Source organism: Zootoca vivipara, chromosome 13 (genome assembly GCF_965207765.1).
Source record: "Zootoca vivipara chromosome 13, rZooViv2.hap1.1, whole genome shotgun sequence".
NCBI classification, from domain to species: Eukaryota; Metazoa; Chordata; class Lepidosauria; order Squamata; family Lacertidae; genus Zootoca; species Zootoca vivipara.
Genome location: NC_142596.1, coordinates 34,077,570 through 34,094,152, shown reverse-complemented (window position 1 = coordinate 34,094,152; position 16,583 = coordinate 34,077,570).

Below are 16,583 nucleotides of genomic sequence, written 5' to 3'. Positions count from 1 at the left end.
CCACGAACGAGATAAAAAAGTATCTTTTGAAATCTGAAAAGATACTAGCATGTGGCTGCTGATGCAGGAGATAGTGAGGGCCACCTGCTCGGATGGCTTTAGAAGAGGATTGGGCAAATTCACAGAGGACAAGGCTATACACTACAGTATTGATACCAGCCATGATGGAGGTTTGGAGGTTGTGCTCTGCCTGCATAGTCAGAGGCAGTAATGCTTCTGAATACCAGTTGCTAGAAATCACAGTGGGGGAGAGTCAGGGCAGTCTCGAGCAGGTCGCGTGCCCTGGCGCTGAGGGGCGGAGATCGCTCCGGTGCCCCCACCCTCGCAGGGCGCAGCATGGCTTCTGCACGGCTTTGCCACGCAGCGCCCGGCCTACTGGCCCGGCGCCCTGGCACCCTGCGCCACCAGGACTCTACCTAGAGCCGGCCCTGGGGAGAGTACTCTTGTACCCGGGTCCTGCTTGCCAGTGTCCCACAGGCATATGGGGGTGGAGCACTGTTGCACAAGATGGGCCACTGGTCTGATCCATCAGGCTCTTCTTATGTTAAGTGTTGCAACAGCTTCTGGAGGCCACCAGGTTGGTGAAGGCTGGGTGACCTGATTAATTGGGCAGCATTTTTAAAAAAGCATTCTTTCGTGCAATGCTCTTCCCAGGGAGGCTTGCCTGGTGCCTTCATTACATATCTTTAGGCACCAGGCAAAAATGTTCCTCCATAACCAGGCCTATGGCTTTTTAAATGTGTTTGTGGGAGAGGGTTTACTGTTTTGTTATGTTATGTATTTTGTGTTCCATTTCATATTTTCATGCTGTAAACTGCCTTGTGATCTTCAGATGAAGGGCTGTATATAAATTTAATAAAGCAAGCAAGCAAACAAACAAAGTATATGTGTGTGTGTGTGTGTGTGTGTGTGTGTGTGTATATATATATATATCTATATCTATATATATATATATGAGAGAGGGGTAAAGTTAAAGGGACCCCTGGCCATTAGGTCCAGTCGTGACCGACTCTGGGGTCGCTGCGCTCATCTCGCGTTATTGGCCGAGGGAGCCAGCAGCTTCCGGGTCATGTGGCCAGCATGACAAAGCCGCTTCTGGCAAACCAGAGCAGCACACAGAAACGCCGTTTACCTTCCCGCCAGAGCGGTACCTAATTATCTACTTGCACTTTGACGTGCTTTTGAACTGCTAGGTTGGCAGGAGCTGGGACCAAGCAACGGGAGCTCACCCTGTCATGGGGATTCGAACCGCCGACCTTCTGATCGGCAAGCGCTAGGCTCTGTGGTTTAACCCACAGCACCACCCACGTCCCTATGAGAGAGAGAGAGAGAAACCTGTAAATGAAAAAGTACCATCTTAGTAGGTCACATCCACACCCTACATTTAAAGCACTCTTATGCCAACTTAACAAACCTGGAGACCCCTGGGAAGTGTGGTTTGTTAAGGGTGCTAGGAAATGTAGGTGTGTGAGGTCACTATCTTTAATAAGCTATAATCCCCAGGATTCTTTAGGGGAAGCCATGACTGTTAAAAGTAGTATAAGGGCACTAGAAATGTGCAGCGTGGTAGACAACACCTTTCCTCTCACAAGAAAAGAAAGGCCTCTTGAAAGAGAAGGCTTGCTGTTGCAATACATGCATGTACAGTGGTGTAGCTAGCCGCTTGGGTGCCCAGTGCAGTGTGCGAGTCCTGCAGCCGGGGGCGGGGTGAGCTGCCCATGGGGGCGGGGTGAGCCAAGGCAGTAGCACCTTAGAGACCAACTAAGTTTGTCATTGGTATGAGCTTTCGTGTGCACGCACACTTACGAAAGCTCACACCAATGACAAACTTAAGTTGGTCTCTAAGGTGCTACTGGAAGGAATTTTTTTCTTATTTTGTTTCGATTACGTCTTTACTTTCTTGGGTTCCATGATCACTGCAGATGGTGACAGCAGTCCTGAAATTAAAAGACGCCTGCTTCTTGGGAGAAAAGCAATGACAAACCTAGACAGCATCTTAAAAAGCAGAGACATCACCTTGCCAACAAAGGTCTGTATAGTTAAAGCTATGGTTTTCCTAGTAGTGATGTATGGAAGTGAGAGCTGGACCATAAAGAAGGCTGATCGCCGAAGAATTGATGCTTTTGAATTATGGTGCTGGAGGAGACTGCAAGAAGATCAAACCTATCCATTCTTAAGGAAATCAGCCCTGAGTGCTCGCTGGAAGGACAGATCCTGAAGCTGGGGCTCCAATACTTCACCTCATGAGGAGAGAAGACTCCCTGGAAAAGACCCTGATGTTGGGAAAGATTGAGGAGAAAGGGAGAACAGAGGAGAAAGGGCCGACAGTGGACAAGATGGTTGGACAGTGTTCTCGAAGCCACCAACATGAGTCTGACCAAACTGCGGGAGGCAGTGGAAGACAGGAGTGCCTGGTGTGCTCTGGTCCATGGGGTCACGAAGAGTTGGATATGACTAAACGACTAAACAACAAACAACGTCAGACCAACACGGCTACCTACCTGTAACTAGTCATCAACAGGTTTACCATACCCATTGAGTCAATCACCCATCTTCTACTACCCTCCTGAGAAAAACCCCACCCTCCCACTATATATAAGGGTCTGGTGACTTTTGTTTCAGTGTATCAGAAGAAGTGTGCATGCACACGAAAGCTTATACCCAGAACAAACTTAGTTGGTCTCTAAGATGCTACTGGACAATTTTTAAATTTATTTCGACTGCGTCAGACCAACACGGCTACCTACATGTATATTAAGTACATTTAAAGCCCATGCCTTCCTCCAAAGAATCCCGGGAAGTATAGTTTAGTACCTTATACAGACTAAAGCTTCCAGGATTTTTAGGGGAACTCATTGGCTTCAAATGTATGGTGTGCACAGCATCTAGAAGGCAGCAGGCTATTGAAGACTGGCATAAACCATTTGGGAGAAATTAGATTTGCAACTGATTTTCAGTTATCCAAAATTAAGCCTGGCCTTTTGAGAATGCACACTCTTATTGCCATGACCTCTCTTAGCTCTCCAGATCTCTCTAGATTCTGGAACTCTGACCCCCCCCCCAGGATTTCATCTCTGATTCCTGATGCCTTAGCCAGCCACCACAGCCCATCATTGACTGGCTACACCAGTTGCATGCCAAATGGGCCTTCCAGGGGAGCAGGGGAGAGTCTCCCACGTTTGGAAGATGGGAAGGTCAGTAATTCAGGCAATCACTTGTTCTAGGGAAGGAGAGTGAAGAAAATTAAACTGCCAACAATGAATAATGAGAAATCTTTGATGGAATTAGTGATGCTGAACAGGGGCTTAATGCTTCCTTATTTCCTCTGAAGCCTAAAGTTTTAACAGAGAAAGAATAAGAGGAGAGAGAGAGAGAGAGAGAGAGAGAGAGAGAGAGAGAGAGAGAGAGAGAGAGAGGAACAAGTGTGCCAAGAATCCAGCTCTGAAGATGAAGAACCGTGGGTTGGGTAGGAGACATTTTTTGGAGAAGACAATATGGACAGTTGAATTGATAGGTTAGCCACTTTAGCATGGACGAGGAAGAAGAAGAAGAAGAAGAAGAAGAAGAAGAAGAAGAAGAAGAAGAAGAAGAAGAAGAAGAAGAAGAAGAAGAAGGGGCAAATGAGGTTTGTTGTGACCCATCTTTCCCAGCATCCTGCTCTAATACTGGCCACCAAGATGCCTCTGGTAAACTGGTTGGTGGCAGTGCCTGTCAGAATCCTCCTCTTAAGTCTCAGTGTTGCCCTTGTAGAAGTCATCAGTGAGGAGGAAGACAATATTAGAATTAGTTGGCCCTGCCTGTCATTGGCTCTGGCTCCACCTACTGTTTTGGCTCTCTATCTTCCACCCATGACTGACCATACTTTCAAAAGAAATACCATCCATTTCACCCTAGTGGGGAAGACTGCAGCCGGGTGACCTGAGAGCTTCTTTGTTCTGCTGGCTGGCTGCTCACTGTTGATAGGCAACTTCAAAGCCCTCTTGGTTCTCCGTTCTTAGCTTCCTTTATTTTTAAACTGGTCTTGTACTAGGCAGTCCTTGAAAGAGATTACTCCTTCAAATAGAGGATTGTCCTCTGGCAGCCCTTCAAATACATCAACCTTGAATTTCCCAGATGTTGTTGGACTACGATTCCCATCATCCCCGGCCAGCTTAGCCAGCAGAGTTGTGCTATGTATCCATCACTGTCAGACCAAACTGAAAACACATTATCGCTTTGCCAGTGGGAACAGGAGGGAAGACCAAGATGAAACATCCATGTACCGGTAGATTATGGATTGCTTTTCCCTGATGCATTTGGTATGGGTTGCCAAAAGTGAATACGTACCACCCTTTGTAATCTGTGTAATGTTTTGCTTGGCTATTTCTACCAAGAAGGCACGAGCATTTTGTATTAGCTTGCTGTCTGCTGATCACAGTGAAAATATTAGGTGCTAATCAAATGACTTATCATATAGCCCTGCCTTTCCAACCCATAAAGAAGGGTTGACTAAATGCCCAATAAGATTCATGAATACAATTAACATTGTGCTATGTAAATATCAGCTGTTGAGAAGCCTACCCATCAAAACAGGAGAAGCAAATCCCAATGGTTCATTACTAAAACCTGCACTCAATGTGGAATCAAAGTCAGGCATCAAGGGCAACCCCAAAGACAACATCTTACTGTAGTCTAGCTTTTGGCTAGCAAAAAGAGGTTCAGTTTGGGATTGTGGTTGGACTAGGACCAGGGAGACTACAGTAAGTTCTAACTTCCCACTGAGCCATGAAGGTCTACTGGTCATGAAGACTATATATAAACTCCAGGATCAGAGGCGGAATGTCTTTGAATATCAGTTTCTGGGGTGCAAAAAGGGAGAGAGGGGTGTTGCACTCATGTCCTGCTTGTGAACTTCCCAGAAGCACCTCATGAGTCAGTGTAGCAGAGTGGCTAGGGGTGTTGAATTAGGGCTTTGACCAGCAGGCTTCAAATCATCACACAGTCATGAAGCTCTCTCAGCGACCAGCTTCTGTCTCTCAGTCTAACCTACCTTCCTGGGTTGTTGTGAGAATAAAATGGAAGCAGGGCGAGGAAGAACCACGTGCACTGCCTTGAAGTATTTGGAGGAAAGGTGGGATATATATGTTACAAATAATAAATTTTTGTGGTCTTTATCAATTGATCACATCAATAAGTCAGCACAGTTATTGCGGCCCACATAACACATGTATCTCTATGGAGAGGACTAATTAATCAGTGAACCTATATATATATACCTATATATATACCTGAAGGAGCATCTCCACCCCCATCATTCTGCCCGGACACTGAGGTCCAGTACCGAGGGCCTTCTAGCGGTTCCCTCGTTGTGAGAAGCCAAGTTGCAGGGAACCAGGCAGAGGGCCTTCTCGGTAGTGGCACCCACCCTTTGGAACGCCCTCCCACCAGAGGTCAAAGAGAAAAACAGCTATCAGATTTTTAGAAGACATCTGAAGGCAGCCCTGTTTAGGGAGGCTTTTAATGTTTAATAGATTATTTTATTTCATTTTTCTGTTGGAAGCCGCCCAGAGTGGCTGGGGAAACCCAGCCAGATGGGTGGGGGGGTATAAATAAATTATTATTATTATTATTATTATTATTATTATTATATGTTCGTTACTGTTAGGTTTTGTAACTGACAATCCAATAACATGTACTCCATGTGTTGTTTTTGTTTTTATGTTATGTTTAAGGTGTTACTGTTGAAAACCAATAAAACACACACACACACACACACACACACAATATTAGTTTAACAGAATGCTGGATGAGGCAGGCTCTTTTGATGGTCATATACATCATATGAAAGCAGCGTCTACAGTAAAGTGTTTTGCAAACTGTCCTATGTGGTTCACCAAGGATTCCTCCTTTTCTCCTTGGGTGCTGGGATGTAACCAGCCCCTCTGAACTCAGGGTTGCACCAACCATGCCCAAATGGTCATCACTGGGATGTTGAAACTGACCTTAATTAAACTTAAAATACAACCCGTTCTCTCTCTCAAGGTTCTCTTCAAGGAGCCTGCTAATTTACTTAGCGAAGGGAAACAAATGCAGCTTTAACTTTACTTTGATAGTGCTTGGATTTTCCAGAGGCAAAAGTGTCACTTTTCAGAGATTATCGATCTGTTTCGAAATAGCCTTCCTCACGGTTAATCATTAATGAAAGGGTCACACTTTTGTCCCCTCCGGAAAGATATAGTAGGCAGACAGAGACTTCTCCCTGCCCCATCTCTATCCATGACAATAAGCCTGACATCAATACAGACGGGCCTGTCCATCCCAATTGCATTTTGCATAGATCAAGGCATTTAACCTGTCACTCTTTGTTATGCCACCCCTGTTCCAGGGGAGGAGGAGAGCTACCTCTGTATTCAGTGCGTGCCCAGCTGAATTCAGAGGGAGTGGGGAGGTGAATGTGGACCAAAGAGAACTTCCAAGCAGGATCCGGGAGTCTGAGGCCAGCTCAAAGTTTTGTTGTTGAATGTGCAAGTATGCCTCTGGGGATGAATGAAGAGTCATAGCTCAGTGGTGGAGCATCTGGGGGGAGCGTGAGAGGTTCACTCCCTGGCATCTCCAGGTAGGGCTGGGAAAGACTCTGAAATCCTGGAGAGCCGAGACCAGGACACCCAGACAAGGCAGAGACTCCTCTTCTTGCTATCCCAGTTGTGGGAACTGTTTCAGCCTGAGTGCTGCATACCTGAAGGAGAGTCTCCACCCCCATCGTTCAGCTTGGACACTGAGGTCCAGCTCCGAGAAACTTCTGGTGGTTCCCTCACTGCAAGAAATGAAGTTACAGGGAGCCAGGCAGAGGGCCTTCTCAGCAGTGGCACCTTCCCCGTGGAACGCCCTCCCATCAGATGTCAAGGAGAGAAAGAACTACACAACCCAGCCAGATGGGACGAGTATACCGTAATAGTAACAATAGTAACAACAACAACAAGCTCCTAGGCAAGCTTCTGTGTGCCATCTTCTATGAAGAGTAGGGTCAAAAGTCATAGTGGGCAGAGCAATAACTGCAAATTTTACCTTGGTACCGTAGGTTTGTTCAGAAGCAGGTTGCTGGGTGGGCCATAGCCACTACATCAGTTTCACGTCAGGCGGGTCACTGTGGCTTACTGGAAAGCGGAGGGTCAAAGTGGCAGAGAGGCCAGCACAGCACCAAAGCACCAGCAGAGCCAAGTCGGTGCTCCTGCTAGTGTATTTGCACCACACTGAACTTACCTGCAACCTCCTCTTCTCTTTTCCAGCAAACAACCTGCTAGGGAGCTAGTAGAGCAGCCACTTCTAGGCTTGTTTCTACATATGCTCCCACACTCCTCTCTATCCCCCATCCAGGGATGCAAGAAGCATCATCTGTGTTTGAGGACACAGGCCAGCCAGGTAAAAACACTCCAGGGTTTGGGAGGGTAGTGGAGGGCGTGGTCTGGGGAAAGCTCCTAGGGCCAGATGAAGAGGCCTGGGGGGTGGCTGCATTTGACCCCACCTAGGGCTGTGGTTCCCCATTCCAACACTATCCTCTACGTGGGGCTACCTCTGAAGGTGACCCAGAAACTACAACTAATCCAGAATGTGGCAGCTAGACTGGTGACTGGGAGCGGCCGCCGAGACCACATAACACCGGTCTTGAAAGATCTACATTGGCTCCCAGTACGTTTCCGAGCACAGTTCAAAGTGTTGGTGCTGACCTTTAAAGCCCTAAACGGCCTCGGTCCTATATACCTGAAGGAGCGTCTCCACCCCCATTGTTCAGCCTGGACACTGAGGTCAAGCGCCGAGGGCCTACTGGCGGTTCCCTCGTTGCGAGAAGCCAAGTTGCAGGGAACCAGGCAGAGGGCCTTTTCAGTAGTGGCGCCTGCCCTGTGGAACGCCCTCCCATCAGATGTCAAAGAGAAAAACAGCTACCAGATTTTTAGAAGACATCTGAAGCCAGCCCTGTTTAGGGAGGCTTTTAATAGATTATTTTATTTCATTTTTCTGTTGGAAGCCACCTAGAGTGGCTGGGGAAACCCAGCCAGATGGGTGGGGTATAAATAAATAAATAAATAAATAAATAAATAATCCCCAAATCCCTTTGAGCTGGCTCCTGGAAGATCACATCAGCTATTAACTTTGCAAAATGTTTTGCACCTCCTGCTTAACATGACTGGTGCCAACAGCCACACATCCGGACAGCAGAAATAACACGCTGCCTTTTATCTGTCCCCCCACCACCCCAAACCCCCTTTCTTTGCAAAGAACTGAAACAAGCTTTTGAAGATTTCTTGGAGATGCTTTCTCCAGTTGTCACGGGGAGGGGAACCACCCTTTGCCTCTGCTTAAAGCCGACTGAAATTTCTGGATGTGGAAAAGGACCTTTAAAGCACATGTGCAGCCCTCCACCTTCTTCACCAAAAGCATCCCTTTAATGTTTTTTGACTCTAATCCATTATCCAAGGCCTTCATGTGCACACTACATCATCAAAGCGATATCCTTTGATGGCTATGGAGCTCTTTTTATAAATTATTCATCCCTCTTTTTATATCACCTACTGTGGCACCAGGGGACAAACAAATATTACAGACATGGCACCAATAATAATAATAATAATAAAAGTATGTATAATCAGTCTTTAAAAACCCTCCCTCCCCTGCCAAGGTTTGCATCTTGCAATAGAATATTAACTGCTGCCACCAGGTCCTTCTGATTCCAAAAGCTCCCTTGTCACACACACTCTTGTTGATTTTAATGCTGTTTTGCCAAATTGCCGCTCATTCCCAGATTTCATAAATGTGATTGATTCCTTCTGCGGACGAGCCAGCTCCCCCACCCCACCTGCCACAATTCCCTTCTCTCTTTAAATATTAGACTTGTAAATCTTAAAACAGGGTTCTGGGTCTAATTTGACGGTGGGTGGGTGGGTGAGGGAGGAAAGAAAGATGTAACTCAGCCCGAGACATTGGAAGAAGCTTCTGAACAAGACTGCTTCAATTAGTTTTCGGACTTGATGGTCTTGTGCATCAAGAGGGGAGAAGAATATTTCCCAGCTTAAGGGCCACATTCCCTTCTGGGCAACTTTCCAGGGGCCACATGCCAGTCGTGGGCAGGATCAGAGGGAAAAGTGGGCAGAGCAATGGATGCAAACCTAATAATAATAATAATAATAATAATAATAATAATAATAATTAGTAGTAGTTTCTTGCTTATTCAAATACTGCCCATCTGACTGGCTTGCCCCAGCCATTCTGGGTGGCTTCCAGCAGATTAAAACTTCAAACACAGTAAAACATCAAACATTAAAAACTTCCCTTTACAGGATGTCTTCTAAAAGTCAGATAGTTGTTTATTTCCTTGACATCTGTGTTCATTCTTTTTTTTTTTTACTTCGCAACATTTATATATATATCACTTGACTATAATAAAACCTCAAAGCAGTTATAGAGTAGGCTAGTTTTTATGTGTGTTTATGCACTTCTCTGAATCCTCCACCGGATGCTCAGGGTGCGAGGCAAGGCCGGTGAGGGGTGTGGCATGAGAAGAGTCCCAGGGGCCCAGATAGAGAGGCTCGGAGGTACCCTAGCCTGAGGTTCCCCATCTAAGGGAATGCTCTGGTCTTGCTTGCAGGTTCCTGTAGGCGCCTGGTTGTCCACTGTGGGAGTGCTGAACTAGATGGGCTATCGGCTTGATCCTGCAGGATCTTTGCATGTTCTTATCTCAGTTCATTGGAGATGTGAAGTTTGACCCAGCAAATTTGTGTTGGTTGTTGATCCTCAGCTCTCGGTTTGATAAAGAGCCAGACTTTGATCTTCTCATTATCACGGAGATAAAGGATATCTGCTTAGCCTTCAAATCCAATCCAAAAGATTGCTATTATTCCAAGCACATTCTCACTCAGCATTGTTGGAAGAGGGCTCTTCTGCCAGGGCTGCCCTCTCCTATTCCAAACCCAAGAAGGCTGCCAGTTGAGTCTCCAACATTGGGGATGAGACAGCACTCTCTACTGCAGGGGGTGGAGAATACCTGTGGCCCCCCAAGTGCTGCTGGATAACAACTCTCGGCAGTCCCTGCCAGCAGAGCCAATGGGAAAGGATGATGGGGGTTGTAGTCCAGCAACACCGGGGGGGGGAGGAGGGACATTACTCATTGCCACCCCTGCTCTACAGCAACAAAGGGCAGTAAGATCATTGCGTGCCTGGCAGTGGAAGTGCCAGTTTTGTAGCCTGTTTAATCTCAGCTGCCTTCTGTGACAGGAGGAGCCATTTAGGAGGTGCCCTAGAAATGTCTGATATCACAGAAGTGGGACGCCCTGCTTGAACTTTCCCCAGGACCCAGCTTTTGACACTCTCAATCACTGGCCCCCTCCACCAGCTCTGATCTTTCTTTCTTTTTAAATATATATATATATATATAATTTTTATTATTTTCTTTCTTAACAGAATATTTCAAACATTACATTAACAAACAGTATACTCTTTGCTCTGCCAGGTTCATGACTTCCCTCCACCCTTCAACTGGTGTTTTATTTTCAGATAATTATACAGTGGAACCTCGGTTTATGAACACCTCGGAATATGAATTTTCGGTTGGCGAACGCCGCGGACCCATCTGGAACGGATTATTTCACTTTCCATTACTTTCAATGGGAAAGTTTGCTTCAGTTTATGAACACTTTAGTTTATGAACAGACTTCCGGAACCAGTTGTGTTGGTACCTAGGTACCACTGTACTCGCACTTTACAGCTCTGACATTTCTTGAGGTCTCCATTTACCTGCCTCATCCTTCTTGGGCCCTCCCCAGGCAATCTAGTTCCAAGTTTCTTAGAGTGTGGTGCTGATAACACCAAGGTTGCAGGTTTGATCCCTGTAAGGGATAGCTGCATTGCGGGAGGTTGGACTAGATGAGCCTTAGAGTTCCTTCTGACTTTATGATTCTACATCTATGTCTATCTTACCCTCCTTCTCAGAATCCATCCCCTTCACGACATTTCCACAGGGGTCATGACATCAACTCTCCCCAACACTCAACCTCAAAAGAACATAAGGAGAGCCCTGCTGGATCTGCGAAAGTAAGTGGGTATGAGCCTGTCTGACTAGCAAAATAATAGCACACTCTCTAACATCCTGCTGATCAAAACTGGGATGCTGTTATTTTGGTCCCATGCTCTTGTGGGAGCCAGGTGACTTGCACTTATTTTGGCCAGGTGACTCATGCCAGAGCGATGGAACAAAAAAAAAAGGGGGGGGACATCCAATCAGAAGCTTGGATGGCTTCTGTAATTCCAGAATGTCCTGCTTAAATTTGGATGGTTGAGGGGTATGTGATAGCCAATAGACAACCTCTTCACCAGTCCTCTGCATATATGTGTGTGTGTGTGTGTGTGTGTGTTGGTTGGTTGGTTGCTAGAGAAGGAAAGGGCAAGGTTAATCCCCCCCATAAGCTAAAGTTTTATACTTTAGGTTGGGGGAGGGAAACCTCAGGCCTGAAGGATGAATGTGGCCCTCAAGGCCTCCTTTCCCCGCCACACCCCTTCCCTGCCCTTGTTTTTTTACCCCAGGTGTTTTTGCTTGGCTGGGATGCATTCTTGAACAAGTCTCTTTCTTTCTTCCCTGGATGTAGGATAGAGAGGGTCGTGCATGATTGTGCATAGGAACTAGTCCACTGTATGTACAAAGGCAAATCAACTTTAATTGTTCTGCTCACTTTTGCTTCAGGCAATAAAGCTCCCCAACCCTTGCTTTTAGGTGAAGGCACAGATTTTGTGCTGGGCTCTAAGCTTTTGAAGAAGGGCCATAGCCCACTGGTGTCCTCGCCAAATGGGCCTAGGTTCAATCTGCAACATCTCCAGGAAAAGCTTGGAGTGACATTAGCCTTAAATCTTGGGTGGCTGCTGCCAGTCAGTGCAGGCAATACTTTTGCTAGCGTCAGACCTAGCCCCAACCTGGTACCAGACAGAGTCTTCAGAGGATGACCTGGACACCACACAAGTCCAAAATCTTAAGGAGTAGGCATGGCCCCCCAAATAGAATGCTGAGATACCCTTGATCTTTGGGTTGATACTTAACGAAGAAGCCCTGGAGGAAGACACTTTTCAGGTGTGCTTTTCAGGTGTGCCACCAAAAACTTCAGATCCAGGTGAAAGAGAAATCCCTGATACTCCTTTACTGCCAACAGCTGTGATCAGGGTGTTGTTTAGGAGGCCAGAGGTCTCCCTCTAGAACCTTCTGCTTGTTGGAACCAAAACAAATCCCTGGCTTCTTGGTGCTTAGCACTTTGACCATGGACTGTTGCCTGCCTTTGTCTCTGGATCATGTTTGGACCTAGACTGGTTCTCTCTCTCTCTGCATTTGACCTTGGTTTGTTTGCACTGTGTTGCATCTACAGCACTCCTCTTATTGGTGGGCACTTCATTCAGGTTTATAGTTTCTGCAGTGGGTAACCGGAGCCTCTGGAGTTATGACAGCTGGATGCACTCACTTGAGCATAAGAAGAGCTTGCTGGATCAGGCCAATGGCCCATGCAGTCCAGTATCCTGTTCTCACAGCAGCCAGCCAGATGCCTGGGAGAAGCCCGCAAGCAGAACCCAAGCACAATGCATTCCTCCTCCTCCTGCACTTTCCACCAACTGGTATTCGAAAGCCTTACTCCCTCCAACCTTGGAAACGGAATAACCATAAAGGTTAGTAGCCATTGACAGCCATATCCTCCATGAATGCTCTTTTAAAGCCATCCGAATTGGTGGTCCTCACTGCTTCCTATGGGAACGAGTTTCAGTGTATGAAGAAGTCCTTACTTTTATCTGTCCTGAATCTTCCAACATTGAGCTTCTCTGGCTATCCCTGAGTTCTAGTGTTATGGGAGAGGGTGAAAAACTTTTCTCTGTCAACTTTCTTCATGCTATGCATGCCTGGTATAAGATTGTTGCCAATGTTCCCAGTTGTTGGGTGTTGTGCTGGAGCACAGAAGCTTGAATTGTCCCAACCTGGTACGGATGAGTGTTTGCTATTCCATTCTTCCCTGCTCTTGACCCTCTCCCTCATGTTCACTTTTATATAACTATTGTCAGAGCCTTTTATTATTATCTTCATTAATTTACTACCAGGATGAAACTTCTAATCATTAAGATGCAGATAATGTAATTCTGAGTACACTTTAGCTGATTTTGGACTATAAAGTCCCTCTTCGGTGAAGATTTCTGACTGGCTTGCACAAATGGCCTCTTTTTCTTTTAATGCTAATGATGTAAAAAGTGAAATTTATTGAATCCGAGCTCGTGCTAATGTTCAATAAATCACGCCTTTGGAGATTTTAGGTGAAGTTGGCGATAAATACTAGGTTTAAATTACCGTTTATGTGAGCCTGGCAAATTGGAGGAATCTTTTTCTTTCCCAAGGTTACATGCTCAGGATGTGACCCGATCACCCCCAGATTGCATTGTTTCAAAGATGCCCCCCTCCACTTTGACTGCTCATAAGAACCTGCATTTCTGGAGTGTGTAGGCTGGAGGGAATGTATTGTAAACAGATGGGAGAACTGAATAAGTGGAAGAAATAGAGAAATGTTCAATTGCCTCTTCTGTTTTAGCTATTGGGGGCTCATGTGCCCCATGATGAATATTACTGGAAGTTGCAATAATGTCTTTTCTCACCTACACCTTAATTTGGGGGATTTGTTTTGTGAGTCGTGAAATTTTGGGGCAGGGTAGACCTTGGCCTTTAATTATATGTTTACCAGGCACCTTGGATGATAAACCTCCAGGCTAGAAGTAGCCAATGCAGTGCCCTCTATAAGTTGTTGGTATATAACTCCCCCCCCCCCCGGGAATACAACTTCCCCCTGGGTCTGAAGTTCCACATCCCTGATTGATGGTGATCATTCTTGGGTGGGGTGTGTGTGGTTACTTTATGTTGCCGAGAAATTTTTGTGGATGAACACGTTTGAAACACATTTTATTTTAATGTGGTTTTTTTGTACCCTACTGTCCCTGTAAATTGTTCTGGGACTTCCCTTGGGTGCTTAAAAAGCTGTCAGGAGTAAAGCAATGGTGCTTGCAAAAAGTTACTTGAACCAGTGTGTGTGTGTTGGGGGGGGGGGAAGTGATAGGAAGGCAACCTCTCTTCACTGACTCCTCTTTTAGCAGCTGCTGGTTGGCACTTACTTTCATATTTTACTTCCTTCCTGCACCTTCTCCAAGTTTGGTATGGTATTGGTATGAGCTGTCATATGCTAGTGTTAACTTTCCTCTGGGCCATTTGTTAAAACCTATGCACAAAATGAGAGGGACCCAGGTGGCGCTGTGGGTTAAACCACAGAGTCTAGGGCTTGCTGATCAGAAGGTCGGCGGTTCGAATCCCTGCAACGGGGTGAGCTCCTGTTGCTCGGTCCCAGCTCCTGCCCATTTAGCAGTTCGAAAGCACATCAAAGTGCAAGTAGATAAGTAGGGACCGCTCTGGCGGGAAGGTAAATGGCGTTTCCATGCGCTGCTCTGGTTCACCAGAACCAGCTTTGTCATGCTGGCCACATGACCCGGAAGCTGTCTGCGGACAAACGCCGGCTCCCTCGGCCTATAGAGCGAGATGAGCGCCGCAACTCCAGAGTCGGACACGACTGGACCTGATGGTCAGGGGCCCCTTTACCTTTACCTATGCACAAAATGACTTCATAAAATCATTGAATTGCAGAGTTGGAAGGCACCACGAGGATCACCTAGTCCAACCCCCTGCAATGCAGGAATCTTTTGCCCAATGTGAGACTCGAACCCACAACCCTGAGATTGAGTCTCTACACAAGTAATGAACTTTAAGTTTATTTTATCCTTCCAGCCAGCAGTCTTATCAGATTATTTCATTCTGCACATGGTTGCAACCGCTCTGAAATCTATAGATGAAGGGCAGAATACAAATTTAATAATAATGATGGTAATAATCTTTACCAAACTCCATTGAAAGCAATAGATAAAGGCATTGGCACGGCATTGAATTGGCCCTGTTAACTAGTCTGTGCTGTGAAATTCCTGTAAAGGGAGGACCCTTAACTGAAAACAAAGCACACCCACTGGAGGAAATTCCCTTTGTAGCATTAGCTCATTTCTTAATGAGCCTAAGAAATCAGGGAGCGGGGGGAAAGCGGGTTTAGCTTCCCACCCCCCAGTAATTATTACCTCCTCCGCAGAGTTGACATGCACAATGATCATCATTACTGCGTCATGTTTTATTCACTGCTCTGTCTTTAATGATATTGCTTAAAAATTGAAGTTGCTAGCATGTGCCTTCATCTCCAGGCTAATAATGCCTGTTCGATGTCTGCTCCGTGCTTGATGTTTCTGGTCGGGATTATAGTGGTGAGAATGGTACCAGGATATTCAAAGAGCACTCCTCACTCCCAGGGATGCAAACAGCCCCAGGCAAAATGAAACCTCTTCTGTGCCAGAAGTAAATATTCTGCCAGGGAAGGGGAGTTCAAGTTACCCACCGGTGGGTGTAGGGTGTGGGGTGTGGGTACTTTCCTGACCTCCTGGCAGGTGAATTTCTGCAGCTTATGGCAGTGTTTCTCAACCTTTTTTGGGCCAAGGCACACTTGTTCCATGAAAAAAATCACGAGGCACACCACCATTAAAAAAGTTAAAAAATTTAACTCTGTGCCGCCCTATATTGACTATATAATTATGACTGTAAGAAACACTTGCCAATTGCTGTGTTGGTTGCAATCTCCTGTAATAAGGCTTCACAAGCCGCTGATTTCTCTGCCAGCACAATCCTTTGCTCAGCAAGTTTCAGGTTGAGCTCATCCAGCCAGCTTCTTTAAGTTTGTCTAAATTTTAGTTTAGTTTGTCTAAATTTTGCCGCGACGTGCGGCGATGAGAAGGGCGATTTGCATTGTCACGTGCCTGGCGGCCGCCAATATCCCACACTAACCCGCACGTCGCGGCACACTAGTGTGCCGCGGAACAGCGGTTGAGAAACGCTGGCTTATGGCAGTGGTGGGGAAGAGACCAGCGTGGTGTAAACAGAGGCCTTCCAAGTTTCCCTATTTTCTGGGGATGTCCCTGATTTAGAGAAGCAGTCCATGTTTCTGATATGATCCTGGAATGTCCCGCTTTTCCTTAGGATGTCCCTATTTTCACTGGAGAAATGTTGCAGTTTATGGAGTTATCCAACCCCCGAGCTGTCTGAAGGCAGTTCTGTATAGGAAAGGTTATTTTTTTAAAAAAATGTTTCATGTTTTATTATTGTTAGGGGAAGAGAATATAGGGACCCCCTTCCCCTCATCAGAAGCAGCTCCTCCACAAGCAGCAATAGCAGCGAGGACGCTCAGGAGTCCAGTCAAGAAGGGGAGAGAAAGGGCCAGGGCTCTGGCAGCAAGGGAGAGCCCCTGCTACACAGGAAGGAGGAAGAGAGAGAGGGGGGAAAGGGGGGAGAAGGAAAACATGGAGCGTAGACCCTTTTCCCCTCCGGTTCCAGAATTACGCAGGAGAAGGAGGGGAAAGAGATTTGCTGTCCCGAGACTCTTATGTTGGAGGAGGTCCAGCGGCAGTCCAGTGCCGGATTCTGCATCGGACTGAGCAGACATGCTTTTACACACCAGTTTCAC